The sequence below is a fragment of the Salmo trutta genome, chromosome 27 (assembly GCF_901001165.1).
Source record: "Salmo trutta chromosome 27, fSalTru1.1, whole genome shotgun sequence".
Taxonomy (NCBI): Eukaryota; Metazoa; Chordata; class Actinopteri; order Salmoniformes; family Salmonidae; genus Salmo; species Salmo trutta.
The window spans coordinates 38,389,275-38,405,336 of record NC_042983.1 but is presented as its reverse complement, the minus strand read 5'-3'; positions in this window follow the sequence as shown (position 1 = coordinate 38,405,336).

Below are 16,062 nucleotides of genomic sequence, written 5' to 3'. Positions count from 1 at the left end.
GATTTATTTTTGATAAGTCAGATGTGAAATTATGTGGTCTTTTGTTGGGTCTTTGCATCTTGCTTTTGTCTCTTATGCCATTTTTTTTTTTTAACGGCTGACAAACCAGAATAGGTTGCCAACCCCTTTGCGTCAGAGCTTTTTAGATTGAGGTTTTTGTTTGTAAAACTGCCAAAATATTCATTTCAACCAGAGGTGGGATTTGAACAGTATGACATTTTCACATAATCATAATCGTACCAAAAATATAAACAATTTCTGTATCTTACAATTTTGGTCATGCCTTTTTGTGTAAAGACATTACAGGGATCCCTATTATGGTTGAACACGTTTCATGATTTGATACCGAAACCCTTGATGTCTACGGGCTCTATTTTAACAAACGTAATGCAATGAGCGCAATAGCTGGCGGTGGCTTGAAAGCGCTGGATTTTGATGAATAATCAAGTTGTGGGTGTGTCGAGACGTGGCCCCTCACTGGCCAATCAGAACATGCTCCATGGTTGCTTCAAGTTGTGGATTTAAGGTCTTTTATGTGTTGTGTTGTCGTCAACTCTAATTCGAATGTTAGTCCATTATAGCCTAGTTCCTTAAATAGCCTGCCCCCGTATTAGCTAAATATGTTGAACATGTTTGCAGTCCACATTGATCTAGTTGCATTTCTTCAATATTGAAATAGATTGTTAAACATAGGCTGTAGCGTGCTCACTAATATAGGGGCTAGGCGTACTGTTTATTTCATGCTGGACATGGACATGCAAGACGTAGTCAATAAGTAATATTAAATTCCCTAGGCTAATGATATAGCCAAAGAAGACAGTATATCATTCTAATCAAATTCTAATAAAAATGAAACCACAACTTGTTTTAAATAGACTATGTTTAAATACAGTTACAGGCACCGTAATTGCTGCGTTGGGCGTATAATACAGACAAGGCAACTTAGACTATGGAGGGTTTTACGATTCCAAACTGGATAAAGATCCCTATATGAAGAGAAAAAGCGAATGTCGCTCACCGTTATACTGCTCGCAAAATGTCATGTTTTATAAACATTATGAAACCATCTCACACATCAGATTTTCACTTCTCCAGAAAGTTCAGATGAAATTGCATTTGAGCCTTAAACCAGCCTCACCATACACCCATGGAAGGTGAATCTTAATCATACCTTTATCAAGTTCATTAAATGAAACATTTAAACAACACGTTTTTCAAACAACAGTATTTCTAAATAGGATCGGGTCAGAAGCATATCATAAATCGCTTCTGTCGTTCCATGGTACTGTGTGCACACGCAGGCCTAAATGTCTTCACGCATAACATATGCACATCTACAGTAAACGAAATACTAGGTTCCTGTCAATTGTATCGTTCCCTATGTGCGAGGCAGATTCTCAAAAAAATCGGCCATTAACATAGCATTATAGGAGGACTGAATAATTTGGAGGAGCGTGTCTTCGGTAATAGATGGGGCGATCTTTGACAACGGGGATGGATGTCCTACTTGAACAAGCAAAATTCAGGTAGCCCATTTCAAGCACCTTTAATCATAGGCTACTTGGATAATGGCCAGGATAAAAACCAGCACCAATGTGATCCTGCTAAACCAGCCTTGGTTAAAGGGAGGATAGGTTATGCTTGGTTTTCTAGCAAATTAAACGAAATAGGGGGGAAACCAATCGTTTTTTTAATGTTAATAAATATGAGATTCAACAGCACAAAATACACATCTCTCCTTCTATGGGCACTATGCGTCATGGCAGGATAGGCTGCGCTTCCTCTCTAAAAATCCATTCCATTATCAAATCTGTTACATGTTAAGACCTGCTTTTTGTGGGTCTTAAAACGTCCCTTTAGCGCTGCTAAAATTGTCACTTGCGCTCGTTTTTAAGGACACACATCAGATATTGGCACCCCTCCCACCTCAGCGCCATCGAGGTGACGTTAAACAGCTAAATTGCCAAACCTGGCATTAGGCCTGGAAAATGCCAGTGCGCCAGTTTTTACATGATGAAATTGCAAACTAACGTGCCTTTGACACTTGTTCCTCCTTAGAGCCAGCTGTAAATAGACCACTAAAGGTAATTGGTACTTTTCTGCTTTTAAACTTTTCTATTATTCTCATCGAGATCCCATTAAATTGTAGTTCCCAGTTCTATGGTTACACTGTCGTACTGATTGGGCAGAAGAAAATCTAGAATGTAGAATTGAGTGTGGTTATGTGACATACCCAAAAGGTGCGACAAATACAACTTGAATTAACATGAATATTGAATTAACTAATAGAAAATGTATTCACGCTCTAAATCTCATATAGTGAGAATTTTACATTTCTTCTCAATTTCTTTGCTAGAAATTGTTTTGTATAGAAAAAAGGTTTTGATACATGTATATATAGAATTTGAAGAGTAAAAGATTACTTTAGGAGGATGATGGCTGTGAAGTTTCTGTAAAGACATTCCTTTGAGAACTAGAAGAACCCCCTAGCTATTAAGAACCCCCTAGCTATTAAGAACCTCCTTAGCTATTAAGAACCCCCTAGCTTTGAATAATCTCCCTAGCTATTAAGAACCCCCTAGCTATTAAGAACCCACTAGCTTTGAATAATCTCCCTAGCTATTAAGAACCCCCTAGCTATTAAGAACCCACTAGCTATTAAGAACCTCCTTAGCTATTAAGAACCCCCTAGCTTTGAATAATCTCCCTAGCTATTAAGAACCCCCTAGCTATGAAGAACCTCCCTAGCTATTAAGAACCTCCCTAGCTATTAAGAACCTCCCTAGCTATTAAGAACCCCCTAGCTATGAATAATCTCCCTAGCTATTAAGAACCTCCCTAGCTATTAAGAACCCCCTAGCTATTAAGAACCCCCTAGCTATGAAGAACCTCCCTAGCTATTAAGAACCTCCCTAGCTATTAAGAATCTCCCTAGCTATTAAGAACCCCCTAGCTATGAAGAATCTCCCTAGCTATTAAGAACCTCCCTAGCAAATGGGGTGCCATTTGCGTCCCAAATGGCACCCCAGTCCCTATATACGTAGTACCCTATTTATATTACACTATTTTTGGCCAGAGCCCAATGGGCCCTGGTCAAAAGTAGTGCACTACATAGGGAATAGTGTGTCATTTAGGAAGCATTCCCAAATCCCATATCTACACCGGCTAATAAGTGGAAGCTATGTGAAACAAACTTTTGAAAAGATTTAATGAGTTCCATTTGTTTACAATTGATTTTGGTGTCATGTTTGATATGTTTGTTTGTTAGCGCTTCAAATAATTAACGACAAACATCAAAATCCCCCAAAAATCTCAAAGCAAATGCAGATTTTTATTTGTATAGTTTTTAATAAAACATGGACCTTAAAAGACCTGTGTCATTTTGTGTGTCCTCGTGTTATCATCTGTCCTTTTCTCTACTTTTACTTTTTTTAAACAAGCATGTGATCTGATATTCTTGAAATTGATGATACGCACGTTGGCGTAGAAATACCGGTTTTAATTGTAGCGAGAGGAGTGTATATACAGTATTATGCAAAAGTTTTAGGCAGGTGTGAAAAAATGCTGTAAAGTAAGAATGCTTTCAAAAATAGACACGTTAATAGATTATATTTATCAATTAACTAAATGCAAAGTGAGTGAACAGAAGAAAAATCTACATCAAATCCATATTTGGTGTGACCACCCTTTGCCTTCAAAACATGTCTATTTTTGAAAGCATTCTTACTTTACAGCATTTTTTCACACCTGCCTAAAACAGTACTGTATGTTTTTATATATATATATATATATAAAAGTGTATTTTTTGGTTTTGCTCAATTTGAGCCTGGCAGGGCCTGGCTCACCAGTGGGTGGGCCTGTGTCCACCCAGGCCCACCCATGCCTACACCCCTGGATGCTACCATGATTATGGATAGTCTTGAATGAATCGTGAATAATAATGAGTGAGAAAGTTAGACGCACAAATATCATCATACCACCCAAATGCTAACCTCCCCTGTTATTGTAATGGTTAGAGGTTAGCATGTCTTGGGGTATGATATTTGTGTGTCTGTAACTTTCTCACTCATCATTATTCACGATTGTACAACAAGTGCTTTAATGTCTAAATGGTTCACCCGATATGGATGAAAATACCCTCAATTTAAAGCTTACAGTCTGCACTTTAACCTCATAGTCATTGTATCATTTCAAATCCAAAGTGCTGGAGTACAGAGCCAAAACAACAACAAAATGTGTCACTGTCCCAATACTCTTGGAGCTCACTGTATATGTATCTGTAGTGCGAGGCAGCTTGATGAACAAGTACTCTCCCTGGACAGCACTATGTAAGATGCAGTAGGTTAAAATACACAATTTTGAAGAAAAAATTGGCATTAGCCCTCTATGGGCACAGGGTAAAATACTCATCACCAATCAAAAAGTGTAATTCATGCAGCTACAGAATGTAATTGATATAAACATAAGCCTGTAACAGAGTGTGGTTTCTAATATCAGAGTGTAGATTCCCACTCAACATGTATCCAAAAATTACAATATATGACAAAAGGTCATGTGAAGGGCAGAAACTGGAGGTGCCACATCACAATGGGGTTCTGTTGGAGTATGTAAGTAAGGCCCAAATGAATCAGGAACAGAATAGACCTTAGCTTTGACGCATGTGAATAAATTGGGTTTTTGCTGACATCTTGAGGACATGTTTATAACAGCTTCTTCACTTGATTTTCAAACGCTCCTCAGTAAACCTCAATATTCGAAAGCGATTCAGTGTATTTGATTCAGCCTAAAAAGCACCAGCTTGTTGTCAGTGTGAACTCCCATACAAAAAAGTATTTAAAATATATATTTGGGTGCATTTTAAGGATACATGTATTATTTAAAATTGGCCTAACATATTTTTCTAAAATATATTTAAAGGTCAAATGCAGCCGTTTAAATATTTTTTTTATTTTTTATATCAAATAATTTCTGGGTAACAATTAAGTACCTTACTGTGATTGTTTTCAATTAGCAAAGAGCAATTTCTCAAGCTAGAATTTTGCTGGGACTGTCTGGGAGTGGTCTGAGTAAGGAGGGGAAAACTCAAAACTAGCTATTATTGGCAGAGAGGTTTGGAACTATTTCTTATTGGTCTATTAACTAATTTACCTCCTGGTGATGTCACCAGGCAGGTCAAAGCTCCATCCCACCAAAACAGACTAACATTTCAGGCGGTCTTTTCAAACAGCTTTTACACTAAACGGGCATTATCATAATTTTCACAATTTCACAGTATTATACCAACCTCATAGTGTGGAAGTGTATATTTCCACATCACATTTTTGACATACAGTGTATATTGCATATTTACATGTCCCTCCTTCCAGGATGCTACTCCTTCCTCCTTCCTCCTTGCATATGCGTCTTCCTCCTCCTCCCAGTGGGAGGAGATAGAGGTGTAGAGGTGTTAAGAACCCAGCATGTAGGGGGAATGAAGAAAAAACAAGAAAAAACATTCTAAAATGCACACAGCACATGCGAGCGGTTTCATGAGCTAGGTTTCCATCCAATTGGTGACAGATTTTAACGTGAATATTCACAAATCTGCATAAAAACAGTCTGCACACTTTCCCACCAGAGATGTGTTTCCATCAACTGTCTTTTTGCAGATATAAGGCTGTGCATGATGACATGCACATAAAAATAACTTTTGGGGACCGAGTGGCGCAGCGGTCTAAGACACTGCATCGCAGTGCTAGAGCCATCACTACAGACCCGGGTTCGATCCAGGGCTGTATCACAACCGGCCTTGATCGGGAGTCCCATAGGGCGGCGCATAATTGGCCCAACGTCGTCTGGGTTAGGGTGAGGGTTTGGCCGTCATTGTAAATAAGGATTTGTTCTTAACTGACTTGCCTTGTTAAATAAAGGTTAAATAAAATAAACAAATAAAAAATGTACCTGTTAAATGGGTTTCCATCATATTTTCAGCTGTTGGTGTTGTCACACAAAAAAGGAAGTGTTTTAAGCTATAGCGAATGTTCCCACTTTGGAATGACACCTTAGCTATCAGCTAACAGATACAGTGCGGGTATAGCCTACATCACATGTCAAACTCATTCCACGGAGGGCCGATTGTCTGTTTTCTCTCCTCCCTTGTACTTGATTGATGAATTAAGGTCACTAATTAGTAAGGAATTCCCCTCACCTGGTTGTTTAGGTCTTAATTGAAAGGAAAAACCTAAATCCAGCAGGATTGTAGGCAGATTGATGTATTATCTGGAACTTAGGGGTCTATTAAGTCCACACCAGAGTGGATTCAGAAAATGAAGAACTAGCCTTGATGCATTAGTTAAAGTTAATACTGAGGCGACCAAAGCTTTGCCAATGAAGGAAGTGATGTCAATAGTATAGGATGCAAGCGAGGGCATTCAGGATGTGCGATGGTGCATTTAAAACTACACCGGTTGAGGCTTTACAAGTAGATACTTAGAAATGCCACTATCCCTTAGAAGAGTTAAGCCAGCCCTGGCATACTGGATTGAAGGGTAGTACGGTATACCATCATACACTGACAGTACTGGAAGAGTGCTGGAAGAGTACTGGAAGAGTGCTGGGGATATCCCTCCAGTGTTGGGTTGGAGATATCCCTCCAGTGTTGTGGGGGCTGTGCTTTGGCAAAGTGGGTGGGGTTATATCCTACCTGTTTGGCCCTGTCCGGGGGTTTCATCGGATGGGGCCACAGTGTCTCCTGACCCCTCCTGTCTCAGCCTCCAGTATTTATGCTGCAGTAGTTTATGTGTCGGGGGGCTAGGATCAGTCTGTCACATCTGGAGTATTTCTCCTGTCTTTTCCGGTGTCCTGTGTGAATTTAAATATGCTCTCTCTAATTCTCTCTTTCTCTCTTTCTTTCTTTCTTTCTTTCTTTCTTTCTCTCTCTCGGAGGACCTGAGCCCTAGGACCATGCCTCAGGACTACCTGGCTTGATGACTCCTTGCTGTCCCCAGTTCACCTGGCCGTGCTGCTGCTCCAGTTCCAACTGTTCTGCCTGCAGCTATGGAACCCTGACCTGTTCACAGGACGTGCTACCTGTCCCAGACCTGCTGTTTTCAACTCTCTTGAGACAGCAGGAGCGGTAGAGATACTCTCAAAGATCGGCTATGAAAAAGCCAACTGACACTTACTCTTGTGTTACTGACTTGTTGCACCCTCGACAACTACTATGATTATTATTATTTGACCATGCTGGTCATTTATGAACATTTGAACATCTTGGCCATGTGCTGTTATAATCTCCACCCGGCACAGCCAGAAGAGGACTGGCCACCCCTCATAGCCTGGTTCCTCTCTAGGTTTCTTCCTAGCTTTTGGCCTTTCTAGGGAGTTTTTCCTAGCCACCGTGCTTCTACACCTGCATTGCTTGCTGTTTGGGGTTTTAGGCTGGGTTTCTGTACAGCACTTTGAGATATCAGCTGATGTAAGAAGGGCTATATAAATACATTTTATTTTATTTGATTTGATATCAAAAGAGAGGTTTTGGCCCAGAGATTGGAAAAAGGGTTGATGAATATGGACTCAGAGATGTTGTTATATGGCCATCTGTGGCAATAGGAAATGTTCCACCATGTTGATCTGAGCCTGACAGAAGAAAATAAACAGTGGTGGGAAGAAGATAATGTAGGAACAATAGTGGGTCAATATAGTAGTAATACGTTTTATTCTTGTCTTGCAGTGTATACATATGGTTCAAAGGATCCCATGAATGGGAAGACAGGAGCAGGTGTATTTATTCCTGATTTCAATATTAATCTATGCAAGAGACTAACTAATGATTAACTGTATATTCAACAGAAATGGTTTCGATAGTTGTTGGATTCCAATGGATAGAGGAGGCACAACCAAGAAGACTAGTAATATGTTGGGACTCTGCATCAGTATAATGTATCTTAAGATCTGGAACGTCAGAACTTGAGGATTTATGGGTAGAAATAATAATGCTGTTGTTTGGGTTACAAAGAAATGGTATTGAAATTCAGTTCGGTTGGATTCTGGCTCATACAGGAGAATGGAAATGATACAGTAGATATAATAGCAGAAAGAGCAGTGAGAAAGAATATTGTGGATATAAGGGTGCAGTTGGGTAGAGGGGAAAATAAAACATTCATTCTGGAAAATGGGTTAGATTGCTGGCAGAGACAATGGGATGAAAGTAGTAAGGGCAGACATTGTTATAATACAATGAAATCTGCACGGGAGATAGTGTCATATAATGGGAACAGAAGGGAGGAGGTTATGTTGTGTAGGATGAGATTAGGGTTTGCGGGATTGAATTCATCTTTGAAATTGATAGGGAAACATGGTCCTGGAATGTGTAATGGCTGTATGGTAGAGGAAACGGTTGATCATGTATTATCATTTTGTGAAATGTATGATGTAGAAAGGGAGAGGTTGTTTGATAGGGTCAGAGAGGTTGGACGGGAATGGGTGGTATTTTGGGTGGGAGTGATGGTCGTAGTGAGATTTGTAGGGAATTATTTTATTTGAAATTCAGGGTTAGTTATTAAGAGAATATGGGGGTATAGATAGGTCGTGACCGGCCTCACACTCCAGTACAGTAGGTGGCGGTGTACACACCTGCCAGTTGGTTGCGATTTGCCAAATGAAGAAGAAGGAGAAGAAGGAGAACCAGCAGCCCTCCATGGAATGACTTTGACACCTCTGGCCTACGTGATGAGATTATTATGGACACGATTATTATAGTACGATTATTTATATTTGCTGAACGGCAGCCAAGAATTGATGATCATGTCACCAGAATAAACCCTCCATATTTATTGAAAAGGAGCATCAAGCTCATCTTCTTTCATTTTAACCACCCTGGGAAGTTCATCCTAACTTTCATCTGTAGCCTAGTAAACTGCACGATTTCCCGAGTCGTAGTGAGAGGACCACACAACATGTCATCCTATTATGCTTATTATATCAATATTTGCTCATAAAAGCGTTTCCACTGACATTTCTCGCATAATTCGTTTTACCAACACAAAAAGATCCCATCTTGTCTAGCATATTTTGTTTTGTCGACATTTGGAAAGTTTAGCGACAAATGAGCTTTTTCCATTAGGCATGTTGTGAAGTTATTTAATCGGATGTACTTTACTCGCATAAAAAGGTTGGATGGAAACCTGGTTAGTGGAGGGAAAGTGGATGGAAATGCGCTTGTCTGAAATGACTCTCCTCCAATCACACGTCATCAGGCAAATGGAGTTAAGAGTGGAATCTCAAAATGAATGTATAAAGTGATAAAAACTAATTTAGCCAGTTGTGCAAAACATTTTATAGATAAAGGGATAAGTTGCATATCATTTCATATCATGTCATAAGTAGCCTATAATTTCATATCATTTCACAAGTAGAATATCATTTCATATCATAAGTAGCATATCATTTCATATCATAAGTAGTATATCATTTCATATCATAAGTAGCATATCATTTCATATCATTAGTAGCATATCATTTCATATCATAAGTAGAATAGGGTTTCATATCATATCCTATCATAAGTAGAATATCATTTCATATCATATCATAAGTAGCATATAATTTCATATCATAAGTAGAATATCATTTCATATCATAAGTAGCATATCATTTCATATCATTAGTAGCATATAATTTCATATCATATCATAAGTAGCATATCATTTCATATCATATCCTATCATAAGTAGAATATCATTTCATATCATATCATAAGTAGCATATAATTTCATATCATAAGTAGAATATCATTTCATATCATAAGTAGCATATCATTTCATATCATTAGTAGCATATAATTTCATATCATAAGTAGCATATCATTTCATATCATAAGTAGCATATCATTTCATATCATAAGTAGAATATCATTTCATGTCATATCATAAGTAGAATATGGTTTCATATCATATAAGTAGCATATGGTTTTTAAATGTTTGCATGCTTTTCTCCTTTGAGAAACCAATAGCTGATTCAAAGGGTGTGTGGCAGATTTCGAAACTCTTCCATGAAGGACTCAGTTAGGATACATTTGTGCTTCCTCGCCAAAAGGAGGCTATTGAGGAGGGATGGACCGTCTTCCGTTTCCCTACTAAATGAATTAACACACTCCTCGACCACCTATGGGTTTCTGGGTCACCGATGAGAGAGAGAGAGCACGGATGTTTGCCCAAATTAGAAAACCCCTGCGTGTTCTTCTTCTTCTTCTTCTATGGTATTATGGAGGTCTGCAAACAAGCGTAAGAGGTGCGTGCCACCACCTACTGTACAATCAATTATACTCGGTAATACAAAAACTATTAGCCGTCGTAAGAAAACACCACTCCATTCCACTATGTATCCCTATCTAATCCTCATAAAAACACCACTCCATTCCACTACGTAGCCCTATCTAACCCTCATAAAAACACCACTCCATTCCACTATTTAACCCTATCTAATCCTCATAAAAACACCACTCCATTCCACTATTTAACCCTATCTAATCCTCATAAAAACACCATTCCATTCCACTATGCATCCCTATCTAATCCTCATAAAAACACCACTCCATTCCACTACGTAACCCTATCTAACCCTCATAAAAACACCACTCCATTCCACTACGTAACCCTATCTAACCCTCATAAAAACGCTACTCCATTCCACTACGTAACCCTATCTAATCCTCATAAAAACACCACTCCATTCCACTATTTAACCCTATCTAATCCTCATAAAAACACCATTCCATTCCACTATCTACCCTATCTAATCCTCATAAAAAACACCATTCCATTCCACTATTTAACCCTATCTAATCCTCATAAAAACACCACTCCATTCCACTATCTACCCTATCTAATCCTCATAAAAAACACCACTCCATTCCACTATGTAACCCTATCTAATCCTCATAAAAACACCACTCCATTCCACTACGTAACCCTATCTAATCCTCATAAAAACGCTACTCCATTCCACTACGTAACCCTATCTAATCCTCATAAAAACACCACTCCATTCCACTATTTAACCCTATCTAATCCTCATAAAAACACCATTCCATTCCACTATCTACCCTATCTAATCCTCATAAAAACGCTACTCCATTCCACTACGTAACCCTATCTAATCCTCATAAAAACACCACTCCATTCCACTATCTACCCTATCTAATCCTCATAAAAACACCACTCCATTCCACTATTTAACCCTATCTAATCCTCATAAAAACGCTACTCCATTCCACTATTTATCCCTATCTAATCCTACATCAGGCCAACTGCCTGGGAGGACAGAACACTACCACTACCCCCTGTAACTCTTCTGCAGTAAAATCTGGTAATCTCAAGTATTTCTCTGCCGCTGCCATCACAACATCTATATTCTGTGACGTGCGTTCCATTTCTGTGGTACAGTTAATAACCATGGGTACGAATGCTAAGAAGCCAAACTTACTGAAGAACATGTTATTCCTATCATTCTCTATTGACCTCGGCCTACTCACAGGGATTCTCTCAGGATCCCTCGCCTTGGACTCATCTTCCTCTACTACTCTCTTCACTGCCTCAGCATACGACACCATCTATACTACTCTGATTTTGCCAACCTCGACCTGCCCTTCTCTCACCGGATACCTCTGATCTCCAGCACCATGGGTACCCCTACAGTTTACACACACAACTTTTTCCACCAATACTACACATTCCTTTGTCTCATGCCCTCCTGCACACTTCTCACATCTAGGAATCTCCCTCCTACATGACCATAAGCTTGGCACCTAAAACACCGTAATGGGTTCGGGACAACAGCTCTCACAGGATAATTGACACATCCTAACTTGACTTGGTTGGGTAAAGACTCTGGATCATCAGCCAAACAGACAGTGTCTTCTCTGTTACAGCACGCTCTCCACCGGGTCTGCGTCGCACCAAACGGTGGAAGTCACATACACCGGGAATCTTCCATTTCAGTTGATCCTCCTCAACACGTAACGCCACTCCAGTTAACATTCCTTTCAATGGCGCCCTGCTCCAGAGAGCAAAGCAAGTCACAGTTCTTGTCTCTAGGTGTGTGGTTTGGAGCGCCCGCTCCCTCTGCACGGAAGAAACACAAGAAATCATCACGAGTCCACTTCAAGTTACTTTCACTGACTCAACAGTCCACAACCTCTTCTCCACCCGACCTGACATCACATATGGATCCGCCAGAAGGCAAGGATCCATTCTCTCCAAACAACTTCACTCCCACTGGGCCAGAATCCTCTTCATTATCATTGGGAAGAGGCTCAACCTAGGCCATCTTCACCACACCTCCCATCGCAGGCAATTCATCCTCACTCTTGTCAGATTAAGTTTTGTCCGCCACCAAAGTGTTGTAATTTATCCAACATCTTCTCTTTGACTGAGAGGTTCCCTCTCCAAGTGGTGCACAAAAGCCTGTGCCATAAAATATCTTGCCTTGTTGGCAACTAACTCCCTCCTCCTACCTCCATGCGCACAGCTCCTCTGAGGCTGCTTCTTCTTCTTCTGTGGTTTTATCGGCGGTTGGCATCCAACGTTATGGTGCATTACCGCTACAAACTGTACTAGAGTGTGGGCCAGAGACCAGTTGGGGGGGTAATCCAGGGGGCTCTGAGGTACCGGAACACATTGAGAGAGACCAGAGACAGGGAGGAACTAAAGCCTACCTGCCAGCCCCATTTTCATATATATATATATATATTTTTTTTACAATGTTATACTCAATTCCTGTAGCCACTTCTCCCTCATACTGGATCTCAGTCTCTCTCTTTCCCTCTCATACTGACTACACTGTATCAGTCTCTCTCTTTCCCTCTCATACTGACTACACTGTATCAGTCTCTCTCTTTCCCTCTCATACTGACTACACTGTATCAGTCTCTCTCTGTCCCTCTCATACTGACTACACTGTATCAGTCTCTCTCTTTCCCTCTCATACTGACTACACTGTATCAGTCTCTCTCTTTCCCTCTCATACTGACTACACTGTATCAGTCTCTCTCTTTCCCTCTCATACTGACTACACTGTATCAGTCTCTCTCTTTCCCTCTCATACTGACTACACTGTATCAGTCTCTCTCTTTCCCTCTCATACTGACTACACTGTATCAGTCTCTCTCTTTCCCTCTCATACTGACTACACTGTATCAGTCTCTCTCTTTCCCTCTCATACTGCCCACACTGTATCTGCACATGTTCCACTGTCTCTGTTTCCTTGCAGTAATCACACCTTCCGATTGGATACTTTCCTATCACCGTAAGGCTCCTCCTTCCTCATTGCATGACTTAAGTGAAGCCAATGCAGCTGACCAGCCACTAAGGGCGCAAGTATTTACAACACATCAACACAGGGAAGGAAGGCTCCAAGATGCTTCCCCCTCCTGAAACCAATGTAGCCCTGCAGGTCAGGGTATAAGTAGCTCACAAGTATCTTCTCCTCATAAAGAATGAAGGCCATGTTAGCATGGGCAGCGCCATTAAGAGTTTCCACCATTTTAATGTAGTCAACAGGGTGGGACTTCTAACTTCATTGGCTGAAAAGGAGGGGTCAGCCAATCTTGAAGAAGAAGATAACTGACTACTTCAAAAAGGAGATAGCTTCAATGGCGCTGCCCATGTGGTCACCGACGCTATAATGGCACAGATGCAAAGATGAGTCCTCTATCTATCTCTATGCTTCTCCTTCATCTCTGCACGCCTCCTCCTTCTTCTTCCTACCCGTGTGAGCTGAGTGAAAGCAACGCAGGCGCTACGTGAGCCAGCAACTCACTACACATCAACACAGGGAAGGAAGGCTCCAAGATGCTGCTATTCCCTCCCTTCGCAAGCGTTTCCCCTTATGACATTCTAATTCAATATTTGACTGCTCAATAAATTCAATTGAGAGACTGTCAAATACACAGAATTACAAAAACCTTTACATAGAGATTGACAGATTCATAGTTTTTTAAACAATAAATGACATACAATCCTGAGAACAATGTTAAGGGAGATAGACTAACATAACCAAGTTGACCAACACAATCAGTGACAGCACAACAATCAGCGCCACCTTTAGTGGACAGCGGCCACATTACATCATTTATTTTGATCATATTAGGATGGGGAATTAAGCACATACTGGCTAACTTTAGTAAAATAAAAATACATTATATTATTGCTATTAATAAATAAAAACTGCCCCCTGATGAAATTCCGTTAGTTAATACAAGAATGCACTCTACTGGCCAAAAAGCTAACAGCACCTGGTATTCACAGGAGGTCTCCGATCAAAGCAGTCCCTACTAACCAGGCTCGACCCTGCTGCTTAGCCTCCAACAGCGGGCATATTCAGCCTGGTGTGGTCGTAAACAAAGGGGAAACTCTTGGTACAATATATAAAGTCAACGTGTTACCCACCACTTTGTAACACAGTTAGACTCTGCTTACATTTCCAGGGCATATGCCTTTAAATTTTTATCTTTTGAAAATAGAAAGAGCATATGGAGGATTGGCCAATGATGGATGTGTAGGCCTAGTAGCAGAAGCCTATAAGTGCATCCTGAGACCTAGAAGTAGGCCTGCTGTTTCCCCGGATCCAGAAACGCCTTAGTTTTTCTGGGTCAGTGGTAGAACTATTGATGATGTCTCTTGAGTGGTCCTATGCTGAGGGTTATGAGTTCGCGCCTCAGCTGTTGAAGAACTTCCACTTTATCACAGATGGAATAATGTTTGTGCACACTGCACTGTCAGGCCTCATGCCATGACATTGTTTTCATAGGCCTATTATAACAAATATAAACAATTATGCAAACATTCTTCATGTAGGCCTAGCTAGTGTTCTTCAAGCCTGCCCTGAGAAATTGTGATGCAGGCTTTTGTTGCAGCGTAAAGTTAACACACCAGATTCAACAAAACAAAACAACTGATTCCCAACAAGAACACAAGGTCCTTTATTCCACCATCACCCATAACCAGGGGTGGAAATGGAAACAGGGATATGGGAGTGAAAACCCCTGGGAAATCATTCAAAGTGTGAAATTGAGTGAAATCATTTTAACATAAAAAAATGCGCTGAATTCAAAGATTTTACATTGGAGGATTCCCAGAGAGTTTTAAATCCCTGCCCACGATAACGTTAGCTTTTCTTGTCTCATTTATCTTGCGACCTATGATCTGAAATGACACATTCCTGGGTGTGTAGTAGATGACTGCCAGGGGCATGCTGTCAAGCAGTGGCCATAGTCATCTATAAACACTTACGTTCAATTATTTAAAATAGACTGCGGGTTTGTTTCAGGTTTGTTTGTCTAGCGCCACACAGCGGTGATTCCTTCAAACTTGGCACTTCGTTTTGGCGCCGATGGAGGTCACTCCGACGGCGGCACTTCCGGTCGGCATTTTGTTCTAAGAGAGAAGTCTCACCGCAACAATCGTCATATTTCCCCCCCCCCCCCCCACACACACATACAAGCGAAATTGGCCACAGTTTTATCCATGTCGGTTTAGACCGACATAAACTCCACCGAACGAATGTTTCCCAATATACTTCCGTTCAAACATTCACCCGCGTATGACGGAAGAAGAAAGAATCTGCCCAACCCAGATTATTGTTGACTGCTTGTTTAGCTGGCCAGCTAACGTTAGCTGGCAAGTCAAGAACGGAGTTCTGTTGGAGGAGCAGCAAAGAGAGAGAGAAGAAAGGGGGAGCTAGAGAGACACAGACCAGGACAACCTAGCGTAGCTAAACAAAATCACAAGGTAAATGTAAACTATGAATAATGTTTGATGTTCATAAGCCAATTTCTCAAAACAAAAGTCGCCTTGTTTGTTCACGGAGTTTCGCTAGCTAGCTAACTGACGTAGCCAGGTAACGTTAAGCTAGCTTCTCTCCTCGTCATGTTTATCATTACAGTTTCCTAGCTTGCTACTACTGTACGTTTTGCTCGCTTAGTAGGTAGGCCTCGAGCCCGAGTACTAAGGTAGTTAACTAGCTTGCTAACGTTATACCCGAATTATAAAATCGCTTGTCTGGTAAAATAGTGGACTATGTCGA